Raw genomic sequence first — 15,252 nt, forward strand, 5'->3', positions numbered from 1 at the left:
TCACTTGTATCTGACAAGTCAACAAAGAAAGCAGCAGCGGGTACAACATCATCATCATCACACCGTACGTCCATGTCTAATGCTTCCTGACTGAGACATATCACTGTTATCTACATCCTCTGTCAATGATGGTTGCGCATCACTCATTTCTTCCAACTGATGTGTAAATAACTCCTCTGACAGATCAAGTAAAGCGGCTGTGGTGCTAGTGTTGGTGGTGGCGGCAGGCGGGCGAGTGGTAACTTGAGAGGTGCCCGAAGATAAGCTGGAGGAGGATGGTGTGTCAAGGTTCAAAGCAGAAGCTATAGAAGATTGAGTGTATTGTGTTAAAAAGTCAACTATGTCCTCAGAACTTTTCGAGTTCATGGGACGTGGCCTCTGAACACTGGGCATTATTCTAGGGCCAAAGGGAATCACAGCACCACGACCACGACGACACTTGCGGGGTGGCCTGCCTCTGCCTGTCATTTTTTTTAAATGTACACTTACACTACTATTAAACAAGATATGAGTGGTGCCACTGGGCTAGTGGGCACAGTATACGCTGTGAGCCGGACACAAAAAAGCAGACTGATGTTTCACAGTCCAAAAAGGTTTTTTTGTGTTTTAAATGTACACTTACACTACTATTAAACAAGATATGAGTGGTGGCACTGGGCAAGTGGGCACAGTATACACTGTGAGCCTGACACAAAAAAAGCAGACTGATGTTTCACAGTCCAATAAGTTTTTTTTGTTTTTAAATGTACACTTACACTACTATTAAACAAGATATGAGTGGTAGCACTGGGCAAGTGGGCCCAGTATAAGCTGTAAGCCTGACACAAAAAAGCAGACTGATGTTTCACAGTCCAAAAAGTTTTTTTTGTTTTTAAATGTACACTAACACTACTATTAAACAAGATATGAGTGGTGGCACTGGGCAAGTGGGCACAGTATACGCTGTGAGCCTGACACAAAAAAGCAGACTGATGTTTCACAGTCCAAAAAGTTTTTTTTGTTTTTAAATGTACACTTACACTACTATTAAACAAGATATGAGTGGTGGCACTGGGCAAGTGAGCCTGACACAAAAAAGCAGACTGATGTTTCACAGTCCAAAAAGTTTTTATTTTTTTAAATGTACACTTACACTACTATTAAACAAGATATGAGTGGTGGCACTGGGCAAGTGGGCCCAGTATAAGCTGTGAGCCTGACACAAAAAAGCAGACTGGTGTTTCACAGTCCAAAATTTTTTTTTTGTTTTTAAATGTACACTTACACTACTATTAAACAAGATATGAGTGGTGGCACTGGGCAAGTGGGCCCAGTATAAGCTGTGAGCCTGACACAAAAAAGCAGACAAAAAAGTTTTTTTTTTTTTTTTTAAATGTACACTACTATTAAACAAGATATGAGTGGTGGGACTGGGCAAGTGGGCCTGGCACACACGCTGGGCACTGGGCACAGTATACGCTGTGAGCCTGACACACATGCTGGCAGGCAGGCAACTGCAATTAGATTACACAAGCAGACTGATTTTTTACAGTCAAAAAAGTTTTTTTTTTTTTAAAATTTACACTACTGTTACACCAGATATGAGTGGTGGCACTGGGCAAGTGGGCCTGGCACACACGCTGGCAGGCAGGCAGGCAACTGCAATTAGATTACACTAGCAGACTGATGTTTCACAGTCAAATTTTTTTTTTTTTTTTAAATTTACACTACTGTTACACCAGATATGAGTGTTGGCACTGGGCAAGTGGGCCTGGCACACACGCTGGCAGGCAGGCAACTGCAATTAGATTACTCTAGCAGACTGATGTTTCACAGTCAAAAAAGTTATTTTTTTAAATTTACACTACTGTTACACCAGATATGAGTGGTGGCACTGGCAAGACTGATGTTCCAGCCCTAAAAAGGGCGTTTTAGGGTGCTGTCCTTACAGCAGAGATCAGTTGAGTCCTTCAGGACTGTAGTGGACACTGAATGCACTAGCCTAGCTATCAATTTCCCTATTAAATCACCAGCAGCTACACTGTCCCTCCTCTCACTAAGAATGCAGCTTCCGAGTGAATCTAAAATGGCTGCAGTCCAGGAGCTGGGAGGGTCTGGGAGGGAGGGTCTGCTGCTGATTGGCTGTTATGTGTCTGCAGACAGGGTCAAAGTTTACTCAATGATGACGAATAGGGGGTGGATCGAACATCGCATATGTTCACCCGCCGTTGCGAACGCGAACAAGCTATGTTAGCCGGGAACTATTCACCGGCGAACTATTCGCGACATCACTAGTGATAAGGACTCCATTGTTTTCTTGTGTTTAAATTGTTTATTTGGTTAAGTAATGTAATTCTATTTTATCATGTCAAAGTGCGTCTTCCCTCTATCTAATGTACAATACTCTTCCAACCCCCCATCTGGTCTCAGACCTGCATAAATACTGGGCATATAGCCCTCAATAAAGTGCATTCTGTTTTACCTTCAATGTGGAGCTTGGTCTCATGTTTGGGGGGGAATTAGCTGGGTTGTGTGTTGCTGATCCCATATTCAGGACATCTTTCATCTGGTATTAACCCTTGATATCCGGGTTATACCATAACAATTGGTGGCAAGCGATGGGATGATCCTCATCACCCAGAAGAGCAACTACACATCCGGACCTAATTGGAATACCGTATGAAAGACTGAAAAGAGCCACCCTTAAAGACCTGCTAGAACAAAGGGGCCGACAAGTCAGTAACCTCAGGAAGAGGGAGATTATTACAATACTGACCGAGATTGACGGAGTACCAGGGCCCGAAGGAACCAATGAGCCCAGCATATCAGACAGAACCCCCGAAGAAGCAAGCTTTGACCGGGCGATTAAATTAAGACTGGCACATTATGCCCCCAACCCATCTGCTGAAATTATCGACTGGGTCATAGCAGCCGTGGAGGCCAACCTACTTCGCCAAAGCGGCGTGGCAGCAGCCCAAGTCACAGCAACCCCAGTGGAAAAGAGAAAAGTACATTTTGCAGCTTTTAAACACTTCCTGGAAACAGAAGGAGAGATTGATGGGTACCTTGTGGATTTTGAGAGACAATATGCACTACACAAGGTACCCGCAGAGGACTGGGTCACGATATTATCCGGAAAATTATCGGGCCAGCGAGGCTTTTCAGGCCATTCCAGATGAGGAAGTCGGGGATTATAATGCTGTAAAAGAGGCTTTGCTCTCCAGGTATGCGATTACACCAGAGGCATACAGGAGGCGGTTCAGAGACACTGTTAAACTAGCTGGAGATTCCTACGTCGAGTGGGCATGTAAGGTGCACCGCACTGCAGCAGCTCACTGGATGGCGGGGTGCCAAGCCGTATCCGGGGAAGAGGTGCTGCAGCTATTCCTGTTGGAACATTGCTTTGACAAGTTACCCGCAGGAGTTCGAGAGTGGGTTCGGGACTGTAAACCCTCCACCCTGCATGAAGCTGCTCGCCTGGTAGATGAGTATACGAATGCCCGCAAACTGGTCACTGCTACCACTAAGCCCCCTGCCAGAGTGGAGTACAGACCTACAGTCACCCCAGCAGCTACCAGTTATCAACCCCCGGTGCACCGCTCTACCACACCGTCTCAAGCCACAAACTATCCTCAGACAGCCCGGTTCAACTCACGGGACTACTCACAGCCTATTCGGTGCTTTGGATGTAAGCAACTAGGGCACAAAAGATGAGAGTGTCCCCTAAACACAGCGAACCAAGCACAGTCCTGGAGGAGACCCGCCGGCGGAAACCCACGTAACCCTCAGCCTGCTGCCCACTGCGTAGAGGAGGAAGAATGCTGGCGCATCCGACATGAAGCAGATCCCGTGCAAGCTGCCCACCGGGATAACCGACAACAGCACCGGCAACTGGTTAAAGTGAATGGGAAGGAGGTCAGTGGTCTACGAGATACTGGTGCTACCATGACCTTGCTCCAAAAGAACTTGGTGTCTGAGAACCAGCACACCGGAGACACTGTGGCTGTGAGGGTAGCAGGGGGCACTGTGTTCCGCCTGCCTGTTGACCAGGTACATTTGGATTGGGGAGTGGGCGCTAGACATGTGAATGTGGGGGTCATGAAGGATTTACCAGCTGATGTTCAGGGCTAGGGTAGATGCTGGAGAAGAGGGGGTAGATGGGGAACGTTATGAGTGGGCGGGGGATAGGCTATATAGAATCCCACCGCTGCCACCAATTGTTATGGTATAACCCGGATATCAAGGGTTAATACCAGATGAAAGATGTCCTGAATATGGGATCAGCAACACACAACCCAGCTAATTCCCCCCCCCAAACATGAGACCAAGCTCCACATTGAAGGTAAAACGGAATGTACTTTATTGAGGGCTATATGCCCAGTATTTATGCAGGTCTGAGACCTGATGGGGGGTTGGAAGAGTATTGTACATTAGATAGAGGGAAGACGCCCTTTGACATGATACAATAGAATTACATTACTTAACCAAATAAACAATTTAAACACAAGATAACAATGGAGTCCTTCTTATCACACCTGGCAGTCTGAACTTTGGAGGTGATTAAACAATGTGAACGCTTATCACTTAAACTTAATTACAGTAACAATAACTGCTGCCAGGAAACCTGTCTTTAGAAAATAGCTTCTTAAAGCTGAACAAAGTTAACCCTTCCAGTACTGACAGAGGGGTCTGTCACACATGTATCGATTATAGGGGTTTTAATCGTCTTACTATTAAGAATGCTTACCCTATTCCGCTTATTACAGAACTCTTTGACTGCCTCAAGGGAGCTACGGTCTTTACTAAACTTGATTTGAGAGGAGCGTACAATCTCATTAGGGTTAAGGAGGGCCATGAATGGAAAACAGCATTTAACACCAGGAGCGGGCATTATGAGTATCTTGTTATGCCCTTTGGCCTAATGTAATGCAGGAATTTATTAATGATGTCCTACAAGATATGTTGCAACAGTGTGTTGTGGTGTACTTAGACGACATCCTCATACACTCACCCACACATGAGGCTCATCGTTCTGATGTTACACAGGTTCTTCAGAGACTACGTGAGAACGGCCTGTTTTGTAAACTCGAGAAATGTGAGTTCCATCAGACTCAAGTAACCTTCCTAGGTTATGTTATCTCTGTTGCAGGGTTCTCCATGGATCCTGACAAGTTATCTGAAGTTCTGCAGTGGCCTCGCCCAGTTGGTCTTCGGTCTATTCAACGTTTTTTGGGGTTCGCCAATTACTATAGAAAGTTTATAAAAAACTTTTCTTCCTTGGTCAAACCTATCACAGACATGACCCGTAAAGAGAATGACCCACTCCATTGATCACCTACTGCCATTAAGGTCTTTGATAGTCTTAAGACTGCCTTTGCTGCCGCTCCAGTTCTGGCTCATCCTAACCCTGTCCTGCCTTTCGTTCTTGAGGTCGATGCATCTGAGACTGGAGTAGGTGCCCTCTTGTCTCAACGTCCCATGCCTGACGGTTCCTTGCATCCGTGTGGTTTCTTCTCCAAGAAATTGTCTCCAGCGGAGTGCAATTATGAAATTGGCGACAGGGAATTACTGGTCATAATTTTGGCACTTAAGGAATGGAGGCATCTTCTCGAGGGTACTAGCATGCCAGTGCTCATTCTTACTGACCACAAGAATTTAACTTATCTATCTGAAGCAAAACGTTTGTCGCCCTGACAGGACAGATGGGTGCTATTTTTGTCTCGGTTTAATTATGTGGTCTCCTACCTGCCGGGTAGTAAGAATGTTAGGGCTGATGCCCTCTCTCTACAATTTTCGCCTCTGTCCAAGGAGGAGTCTGTACCTACTCCTGTTATATCTCCTGACCATATTTTGGCTATCATACATACTAATTTAACTTCTCCCTTGGGGGAGGAGATCCTGGCTGCACAAACCAATGCACCTCCTGAGAAACCTAGTGGCAAGTGTTTTGTTCCTGAGAATTTTCTAACTTAACTTTTGCACACTTAACACTATCCTAAAGCCGCAGGTCACCCAGGCAAGAACCAAATGATTTGGTCTGTCACTCGACAATTCTGGTGGCCAGGTGTTCGTTCTGATGCTGCTGCGTATGTTGCCTCCTGCTCAGTTTGTGCACAGAATAAGACTCCTCGACGTCTTCCTGTGGGTCTTTTTCAACCTATTGATAATGGTGAGCGTCCTTGGACACATCTTTCCATGGACTTCATTGTTGAGCTCCCTGTTTCCAATGGCAATACTGTTATCCTTATGGTGGTTGACCGTTTTTCTAAAATGTCACATTGCATTCCCTTGATGAAGCTGCCTACCGCTCAGGAGCTTGCTTCAATTTTTGCCCGGGAGGTCTTCCGTTTACATGGGTTACCCAAGGAGATAGTGTCGGACCAGGGTAGCCAGTTTGTCTCCAGATTTTGGCGTTCACCCTCAATCCAATGGGGCTGCAAAACGGTCTAATCAAGCTCTGGAACAGTTCCTCCGTTGCTATGTCTCAGATCACCACAATAATTGATCTGAACTGTTACCTTGGTCAGAGTTTGTTCGTAATAGTGCTATTAATGCTTCCTCCACGTTATCTCGGTTCATGGCGAATTATGAGTTTCAACCATCCTTGTTGCCCGATTCCTTCATGTCTCAGGGTATTCCGGCTTTAAAGGAGCATCTCCGGCAACTCCGTTCCAGGTGGGTGCAGATTCAAGATTGCCTTCATCGTTCTATGCAGCGCCAAAAGTTCCAGGCTGATCGTAGGCATCTGCCCGCACATTCCTACCAGGTTGGTGAGAGTTTGGCTGTCCTCCCGCAACTTAAACCTTCGTGTGCCTTCCAATAAATTGGCTCCCCGTTATGTTGGTCCTTTTCGAATACTTCGACGGGTTAATCCTGTGGCCTATGCTCTTGACCTTCCTCCTGCTATGCGCATCTCCAATGTTTTTCATGTCTCCCTCTTGAAACCATTGGTTTGTAATCGGTTTACCACTGTGTTGCCTCGTTCCCATCCTATCTTTGTTGACAACCATGAGGAGTATGAGGTCGGCAGCATTATTGACTCTCGTATGTCCAGGGGCTGTGTACAGTATCTGGTTCACTGGAGGGGCTACGGTCCAGAGGAGCGTTCTTGGGTTCCCTCCTCTGATGTTCATGCTCCCGCCCTCCTCTGTGCCTTCCATGACCGTTTCCCCAATAAGTCTTTTGTCCTCCCATGGGGGAGGGGTCGTTGAGGGGAGGGTACTGTCAGGGTTTTTTCCCTGTTGTGATTGCCATGTGCTGCTGGCAGTCATTTTACTCACCTCTCTTCCTGACTATGGTGCATTGTGGGGGATGCTGCTCACTTCCTGCACTTCCTTTATGGCCAGTGTAACAGACCCCTCTGTCCTGGAACTATGTGATGTGAGTCACCAAGATCTGAGGGCCCGTTATGGAACATTCTTTGGGCTGGAGGTACATGGACTTAAGGATACCCAGAAACTGCATGGAAATGTGGAATTTTATATGCTGGACACCCCATGTACTTTCATAACTCTGTCTTATGTCCATGTCACCCTGTATCCATAAATACAGGATGGGTACAGGGTGTGAGTGCCCCTTGTGGGAGCAATTGTGACTCTATAAACCAAGAGGGCATAAAGGACTTAATAGTTAATAAGCGCTGTTCTTGTATTCTGTAATAAGATGTATTTTATTTATGTTTCTGATCTGATTGTGTCTCAGGAGTCTGTCTGGGTAAACTGATTGTGTCCTTGTGTGATTATGTTAACTAGAGCCCAACATCAGATTGTCTGAGTAAACTTTCTTCCCCAGTTAATTAACTTGATATGTTAATCTGTTTTACCTGTGAATAGACAATTGTTAGAGGTTTGATGTATTGTTCATATGTTTGCTTTGCTGTTTAACCAATGCCCTATGTAACCTGAAGCTCTTTGACTCTGAAAGTAGCACACAGATTTATACACCCTGGCATTCCAAATAAAGTGTTCATTTTTGTGTTCAGAAAACTGAGTTGTGTCTCAGCTCTGTTCCCCTACATAACTTTAAACTGCGGTCAAAGGGAGATACCAGGAGCTATTGCTCTGGATAAAGGGATGTCCAGGACAAGGGAAGAGTTCTGACGGAGGTACTAATTTGGGGTACCAGGAATAATGTCACAACTGGTGGCAAGCGACGTGATGGTCCTCATTGCCCAGGAGAGCAACTACACATCCGGACCTAATGGGAGTACCGTATGAAAGGCTGAAAAGGGCTACCTTTAAAGACCTGCTAGAACAACAGGGCCGGCAAGCCAGTAATCTCAGTGTGACAGACCCCTCTGTCAACCTCCCTACGGATTATGGATTCAGGCATTATGTTAAGTCACCCTATGCCCATTATAGGTACAGGGTGCAAATCCAACAGTACTGGAGGGGTTAACTTCAGTTTTGAGTAACTGTTGTTGGAGGGATTAACTTCAGTTTTGAGTAACTGTTTTGTCTAAGACAGTTGGAGTTGATTTTAAAACCAGAAGTAAGCAGGAGAAGGACTATAAACAAGTATCTGAGCAAAAGGACCTGATTTTAAAGAAAACACAGAGCTCTGAGAGTTGAAGGAGAGTGTTAACCAGGTGGGAGACCTGCATAAATACCGGGCATATAGCCCTCAATAAAGTAGATTCTGTTTTACCCTCAAGACAGAGCTTGGTCTCGTGTTTGTGGGGAAATTAACTGGATTTGTGTGTTGCTGATCCCTTATTCAGGGCATCTTTCATCTGGTATTAACCCTCGATAACAGGGTTATACCATAACAATTGGTGGTAGCGGTGGGATGGTCCTCATCGCCCAGAAGAACAACTACACATCCGGACCTAATGGAATACCATATAACAGGCTGAAAAGAGCCACCCTTAAAGACCTGCTAGAACAACGGGGCCAACAGCCTAGTAACCTCAGGAAGAGGGAGATTTTTACAATACTGACCGAGATGGACGGAGTACCAGGGGCCGAAGGAACCAATGAGCCCAGCATATCAGACAGAACCCCCGAAGAAGCAAGCTTTGACCAGGCGGTTAAAATAAGACTGGCACATTATGGCCCCAGCCCGTCTGCCGAAATTATCGACCGGGTCATAGCAGCCATGGAGGCTAACCTACTTTGCCAAAGCAGCGCTGCAGAAGCCCAAGTCACAGCAACCCCAGTGGAAAAGAGAAAATACATTTTGCAGCTTTTAAAAACTTCATTGAAACAGGAGAGATTGATGGGTACCTTGCGGATTTTGAGAGGCAATGTGCACTACACAAGGTACCCGCAGAGGACTGGGTCACGATATTATCCGGAAAATTATCCGGCAGGGCCAGTGAGGCTTTTCGGGCCATTCCAGATGAGGAAGTTGGGGATTATAATGCTGTAAAAGAGTCTCTGCTCTCCAGGTATGCGATTACACCGGAGGCATACAGGAGGCGGTTCAGAGACACTGTTAAACTAGCTGGAGATTCCTACCTTGAGTGGGCATGTAAGGTGCACCGCACAGCAGCTCACTGGATAGCGGGGTGCCAAGCCGTATCTGGGGAAGAGGTGCTGCAGCTATTCCTGTTGGAACATTGCTTCGACAAGTTATCCACAGGAGTTAGAGAGTGGGTTCGGGACCGTAAACCCTCCACCCTGCATGAAGCTGCTCGCCTGTCAGATGAGTATACGGATGCCCGCAAACTGGACACTGCTACCACTAAGATCCCTGCCAGAGTGGAGTACAGACCCACAATCACCCCAGCAGCTACCAGTTACCAACCCCCGGCACACCGCTCTACCACCACCGCCTTCAGCCACAAACTATCCTCAGACAGCCCGGATCAACTGACGGGATTACTCACAGCCTATTCGGTGCTTTGGATGTAAGCAACTAGGGCACAAAAGACCAGAGTGTCCAATAAAAACAGCGAACCAAGCACAGTCCTGGAGGAGACCCGCCGGCGGAAACCCACGTAACCCTCAGCCTGCTGCCCACTGCGTAGAGGAGGAAGAATGCTGGGGCATCCTACATGAAGCAGACCCCGTGCAAGCTGCCCACCGGGATAACCGGCAACAGCACCGGCAACTGGTTAAAGTGAATGGGAAGGAGGTCAGTGGTCTACGGGATACTGGTGCTATCATGACCTTGCTCCAAAAGAACTTGGTGTCTGAGAACCAGCACACCGGAGACACTGTGGCTGTGAGGGTAGCAGGGGGCACTGTGTTCCACCTACCTGTTGCCCGGGTACATTTGGATTGGCAAGTGGGCTCTAGACATGTGAATGTGGGGGCCATGAAGGACTTACCAGCTGATGTTCTCCTTGGAAATGACTTGGCCCCCCTTGTTTCTGCCTATGCTCCCATGGGTCCCGCCGATGTTAACCCTGTGACTACCCTTGCCCAGATCCGTGCTGCAGAGACTGACCCACCTGCTGCTGAGCCCCAGGATGCTGAGCTCAGTAAATCTCTGTCCACTATTGATACGTGGAAGTCCCGTTACAATGCACTGATGAAGGAGAAGAGTCAAGTAGAGGATGAAATGGTCACGTTAAACAATCACGTAACGGTGCTAGCGGGAGAAAAGAGGAGCACAGAGGAAAAAGCGTGTTTAGAACGTGAATCTCTGCTAGACAAGCTGCATCGACAGACCGCAGAAAACACCAGCTTCAGAGTGGAACATGAAACATTAAAGACAAACTTAGCGACACTTGAGGAGAAGCTCACGCTAGCTCATAGTGAGGTGCAGCAACTCAAGGGCACCCTACGTCAGTATGAAGGACTTGTGGATACCTATAAAGAGCAGGTACAAAAAACTCGTAAAGAAGTTGATGAGACTTGTCTCCAACTGGAAAGAAGCGTCTCTGAAAACAAAAACTTGAAGCAATGTTTAGCCTTTGTCTGGGCACTGAAGAAGTTGAACCCTTATTTATACGGACAGGAATTCTCAATCATAACGGGAATGCAGATGGATTGTCCCGGGAAACTGACATTCCTACCACCTCCTAGTCTGGTCATCCCCAAGTTGACCCGCCAAAGGGTCAAGCCAGGTCTGCCGGAGTGTCCCACAAGGAGGGGGCCATGTCACAGACCCCTCTGTCAACCTCCCTACGGATTATGGATTCAGGCATTATGTTAAATCACCCTGTGCCCATTATAGGTACAGGGTGCAAATCCAACAGTACTGGAGGGGTTAACTTCAGTTTTGAGTAACTGTTTTGTCTAAGACAGTTGGAGATGTTTTTAAAACCAGAAGTAAGCAGGAGAAGGACTATAAATAAGTTTCTGAGCAAAATGACCTGATTTTAAAGAAAACACAGAGCTCTGAGAGTTGAAATGTCAACCAGGTGGGAGACCTGCATAAATACCGGGCATATAGCCCTCTATAAAGTAGATTCTGTTTTACCCTCAAGACGGAGCTTGGTCTCGTGTTTGTGGGGAACTTAACTGGATTTGTGTGTTGCTGATCCTGTATTCAGGGCATCTTTCATCTGGTATTAACTCTCGATAACAGGGTTATACCATAACACTCAGGAAGAGGAAGATTATTACAATACTGACCGAGATGGACGGAGTACCAGGGACCGAAGGAACCAATGGGCCCAGCATATTAGACAGAACCCCTGAAGAAGCAAGCTTTGACCAGGTGGTTAAAATAAGACTGGCACATTATGGCCCCAACCCGACTACAGAAATTATCGACCGGGTCATAGCAGCTGTGGAGGCCAACCTACTTTGCCAAAGAGGAGCTGCAGCAGCCCAAGTCACAGCAACCCCAGTGGAAAAGAGAAAAGTACATTTTGCAGCTTTTAAAAACTTCATTGAAACAGAAGGAGAGATTGATGGGTACCTTGCGGATTTTGAGAGGCAATGTGCACTACACAAGGTACCCGCAGAGAACTGGGTCACGATATTATCCGGAAAATTATCCTGCCGGGCCAGCGAGGCTTTTCGGGCCATTCCGGATGAGGAAGTCGGGGATTATAATGCTGTAAATGAGGCTCTGCTCTCCAGGTATGTGGTTACACTGGAGGCATACAGGAGGCGGTTCAGAGACACTATTAAACTAGCTGGAGATTCCTATGTTGAGTGGGCATTTAGGGTGCACCGCACAGCAGCTCACTGGATGGCGGGGTGCCAAGCCGTATCCGGGGAAGAGGTGCTGCAGCTATTCCTGTTGGAACATTGTTTCAACAACTTATCCGCAGGAGTTAGAGAGTGGGTTTGGGACCGTAAACCCTCCACACTGCATGAAGCTGCTCGCCTGGCAGATGAGTATACGGATGCACGCAAACTGGACACTGCTACCACTAAGACCCCTGCCAGAGTGGAGTACAGACCCACAGTCACCCCAGCAGCTACCGGTTACCAACCCCCGGCGCACCGCTCTACAGTACCACCTCTAGCCATGAACTATCCTCAGACAGCCCGGTTTAACTCACGGGACTACTCGCAGCCCAATCGGTACTTCGGATGTAAGCAACTAGGGCACAAAAGACCAGAGTGTCCCCTAAACACAGCAAACCAAGCACAGTCCTGGAGGAGACCCGCCGGTGGAAACCCACATAACCCTCAGCCTGCTGCCCACTGCGTAGAGGAGGAAGAATGCTGGGGCATCCTACATGAAGCAGACCCCGTGCAAGCTGCCCACCAGGATAACTGACAACAGCACTGGCAACTGTTTAAAGTGAACGGGATGGAGGTCAGTGGTCTACGAGATACTGGTGCTACCATGACCTTGCTCCAAAAGAACTTGGTGTCTGAGAACCAGCACACCGGAGACGCTGTGGCTGTGAGGGTAGCAGGGGGAGCTGTGTTCCGCCTACCTGTTGCCTGAGTACATTTGGATTGGGGAGTGGGTGCTAGACATGTGTGGCCCCCCTTGTTTCTGCCTACTCTCTGATGGGTCCTGTTGATGTTAACCCTGTGACTACCCATGCCCAGACCCGTGTCGCCGAGACCGACCCACCTGCTGCTGAGACCCAGATGCTTCCATGTATGGACTGGGGGCTGTGCTGAGTCAAGTCGGGGAGGAGAACACCCTGTCGCATACTTAAGCAGAAAGTTGTTACCTCGAGAAGTAAGTTATGCGGCAGTGGAGAAAGAATGTTTAGCCCTGGTCTGGGCACTGAAGAAGTTGAGCCCTTACTTATACGGACAAGAATTCTCTCTCATAACGGACCACAATCCCTTAGTCTGGCTTAACCGGGTCTCAGGAGACAATGGTAGATTGCTGCGGTGGAGTTTAGCCCTCCAACCCTATAACTTCACCATCAGCTACCGGCCTGGTAAGCAGAACGGGAATGCAGATGGATTGTCCCGGCAAACTGACACTCCTACCACCTCCTAGTCCGGTCATCCCCAAGGTGACCCGCCAAAGGGTCAAGCCGGGTCTGCCGGAGTGTCCCACAAGGAGGGAGCCATGTGACAGACCCCTCTGTCCTGGAACTATGTGACGTGAGTCACCAAGATCTGAGGACCTGTAATGGAACATTCTTTGGGCTGGAGGTACATGGACTTAAGAATACCCAGAAACTGCATGGAAATGTGGAATTTTATATGCTGGACACCCCATGTACTTTCATAACTCTGTCTTATGTCCATGTCACCCTGTATCCATAAATATACAGGATGGGTACAGGGTGTGAGTGCCCCTTTGTTGGAGCAATTGTGACTCTATAAACCAAGGGGGCATAAAGGACTTAATAGTTAATAAGAGCTGTTCTTGTATTCTGTAATAAGATGTGTTTTTTTTTTTTTATTTATAATTTTTATTCAATTTTTGGTTAAATTAACAACATAAACAGGTAGACGTCGGGTCCAACAGCAATAGGTATACATAAAAAGAAAATCTCATCTTAAACAATGTACAAAATAAAAAATGATTGATATCTTATGAGCATACAATGCAAATCAATAGTTTTGAAAGTACACTTATAATTGAAACTATTTTTAAAGTTTTAACTCTTAACACAAACAAATGGTCGTTTGGTCCAACAGTAATAAATATATATGAGAAGAAAATCTCATTTTTAGACAATGTGCAAAAAAAAAAAAAAGATAACACGACTAGGGGGATGGGGGGGGGGGAGGAGAAGGAAAAAAAAAAAAAAAAAAAAAAAAGGGGGGAAAAAAGGGGGGAAGGAGAAAGATAGGAAAAAGGGGGGAGGAGGGGGGGGAACCTCCCCCTCCTCTACCACCTATCCAATAAAACTATTTCAGAATGTCTGAAGGGGTAAATTAAATTATTTATTTCATCCGGGGGAAAAATTTTAATAAATCTAGCCCATTTCTGAAAAAAACAGTTATTTCCCTCTCAGATGTTACTGTTGTATCCAATTGTTCAATAATACACTGTTTTTTCATGTAGTTTTTAACTTCTGATATACTCGGTACTGTTGTGTCTCGCCATTTATTAAAGATTAAATTCCTTGCGGCCAGGATTGTCATATTCAATATTTTCTTAAATTCGTATGGGGAAGAGGGTTCAACAAAGAAGACAATTTCTGCCAAGGAGAGAGAGTAAGGTGGTAACCTTAATACCCTAATGAGCCAAAATTCTATCTTCCGCCAGAACTGAGCTAACCGGGGGCAGGACCATATCATATGGACTAAGTCCGCCGCTGGATATGAACATTTTGGACAGACGTTAAAATTGGGATTATGCCATTTGAATCCTTTCAGTGGAGTATAATAAGTCCTGTATAATAGCTTTATGTGTGATTCTCTCCAACTAGCAGATAAAGTAGTTTGTGTTACTGTGGCTATAGATTTTTCTACTTGGTCTGCCCCACTTTCTAACTCCTGAGCCAGAAGGTTCCATTTTTGTGATATAGATTGTAAATTAAGTTCACCCTTTTGACTGACCAGCAACTCGTACCAGGTTGATATAGAGAATAGGTTGCTCTTAGCAAGGATCGGCCAGCTGTCTAGCTTCCCCCAGGACCAAGTCAAACCATATTTATCAATGAGTGAAGAAAGATAGTGTCTGGCCTGCAAGTAGGCAAAAAAATCCTTATTGCTTAATTTGAATTCCTGCTTAAGTCCCTCAAAAGTCTTAATTAGTTGGGTCTCTTGATCTATGAATTGTGTGAGGTAAATCAAGCCTGCATTATGCCACTTCTGAAAAACCTGAGATTGAGTACCTCTTTGGAACTCCGGGTTGCCACATAATCCCTGAAACTTCGGAGTGGAAAGATCTATACTTAATTTACCACCTAGTTTTTTCCAAGCCTGAATTACCGTATATACGGAACTAAGATGTTTCACTTCTTTTGGGATTAAATGCATTGGACAATGGATTAAGGCT

Source organism: Bombina bombina, chromosome 2 (genome assembly GCF_027579735.1).
Source record: "Bombina bombina isolate aBomBom1 chromosome 2, aBomBom1.pri, whole genome shotgun sequence".
NCBI classification, from domain to species: domain Eukaryota; kingdom Metazoa; phylum Chordata; class Amphibia; order Anura; family Bombinatoridae; genus Bombina; species Bombina bombina.